Source organism: Ovis canadensis, chromosome 24 (assembly GCF_042477335.2).
Source record: "Ovis canadensis isolate MfBH-ARS-UI-01 breed Bighorn chromosome 24, ARS-UI_OviCan_v2, whole genome shotgun sequence".
NCBI classification, from domain to species: Eukaryota; Metazoa; Chordata; class Mammalia; order Artiodactyla; family Bovidae; genus Ovis; species Ovis canadensis.
In genome coordinates, this window is record NC_091268.1 from 34915915 (window position 1) to 34918092 (window position 2178).

Sequence of the window (2178 nt, forward strand, 5' to 3'; positions counted from 1 at the left end):
GGCAACTGAACAACTAGCTTATCTTCAATAACATACAAAAACTTTACTCTTTGCACGTCTATCCCCACCACATTCAGTTGTTAATGTCCCCAAATTATATCCTTATATACTCTAAGTGAGAATTGGAGCTCATGGATCCAGCCTCTTCTTTCCCTATAATTATCTAATTAGCTGTAGGACGGTTTGGGAGCTGGAAAAAAAGCTTGAGGTGGAAAATGCACACCACCAACCAATCTCACAAATACATGTTAACAATGCTATCCCATCTCTGCACACACACCCTTCCTCCACATATAAACAGCTGTCATTGAGCTAAGTCACAACATCATGTGGAAGTAGTAGATGTTTCCACAAGATGGCAGTCTTTCTTTGTACTGTAAAACTTAATAAGCAATATTGCAATGTTGCAAAATACTTAATAAACAGTATTACTTATGTAGCTGTTATCATGATTTGTATTTCATACACTACCACATTTTGAACAGATTTTTTAATTTGGGTCACAATTATGGTTTGATGCCTTGGTGGTGTTATAACTGAAGAAGGAAACATTCTAAATAGTAGTGTGTTCATGGACATGTGCATTTGTGTACCCCACCTACCCTCAACTGGATGATGAAGTTCCAATGACTCTCAGGGGTGAAGTTAACTTGAGAGTAGTGATTAAAAAGTACTGGAGACAGAGGTTTGTATATCATGTTAATCAATGTGAACTTTATCCTGAAAAACATGGGAAACCATTGAAAAATTGTAACCAGGTAGGTGTCTGGATCAGCGAAATGTTTCTCAAACTTTACTCCTTGTTAACACCTTCGTCATTTTTTCCATATGTCCATATCACCTATAGTTAATTTATTTAATGTTGTTTACATCAATCTTTTATTCTTTTATAAACATATGCCAAAAGGAAACTCATTATCAGCACTGCTTGCCATAATATTCAAAATAATATATAACCATTAAAATAGAACAATGTTCATTTCTGTACCAACTTTATTTTTTATTTCATTTGTTGGTTGTGCTGGGTCTCTCTTACTATGCATGCACTTTCTCTAGTTGCTACAATGAGGGTTGGTGGGGAGGGGAGGGGTGGGGGTAGCTGCTCTCTGTACTGCAAGGCCTTCTCCTTGTAGTGGTTTCTCTTGCTGAGCACAGGCTCTAGGCGCACGGGCTTCAGTGGTTGCCATGTGCAGGCTCTAAAGCAGGATCACTAGCTGTGGCAGTGGCTTAGTTGCTCCACTGCATGTGGAATCTTCCTGGACCAGGGATCTAACCTGTGTCCTCTGCATTGGCAGGGGGCAGCTTCTTATCCACTGTACCACCAGGGAAGTCTTATGTACCAACTTTAAATCATCTCATGCACCACTATGTAAATCTACCACAGTTTTTGTGCCAGATTCTTTTTTGCATTTTTAAAAAATATTTCTTGGCTGTACCTTCCACAGCTTACAGGCTCTCAGTTCCCAACCAGAGATCGAACATGGGCCACAGCAGCGACAACGTCATATCCTAAACACTAGGCAGCAGGGAACTCCTGCCATATTCTCAATTACCGGGTCTTAGGTGTCCCCTGTAATCTATTACAGAGTTGTGAGTGTAGAGAAACTCAGACACAGGCTAGGGGTATTAGTTTCTCTACTCTGTAACGCCTTATGAAATTTTGATGTGCATACAAATCACCTCAGGATCTTCTAAAAACGCAGATTTTGATCCAGTAGGGGATCCGAAAATTCTTCACTCGTAACAAACTCCTAAATTATGTTAATGTTAGTTTCCCAACCATGCAACGTAGCAAGGTACAGGACTGTAAGTCCCTGAAGGGCAGGGATCGCGCCTTAATCTTCAGCGTAGTATCTGGCACAAACAACTTCTTAGTTAATACTCGTGGAAAAGAGCACAGAATTTTCTTTCCCCACCAGTCACGTGAGGTTTTCCTGACAGCTCAGTTGGTAAAGATTCTGCCTGCAACGCAGGAGACCTCGGTTCCATTTCTGGGTTGGGAAGATCCCCTGGAGAAGGAAAAGGCTACCCACACCAGTATTCTGCCCTGGAGAATTCCATGGACTAGTCCATGGGGTCGCAAAGAATTGGACTGAGCGACTTTCAGGCTCTCCGCAGTCACGTGACTCTCCACATGCAAGCTTCCGCTTAGAAGTCTCTCTCTCAACCACTCACACC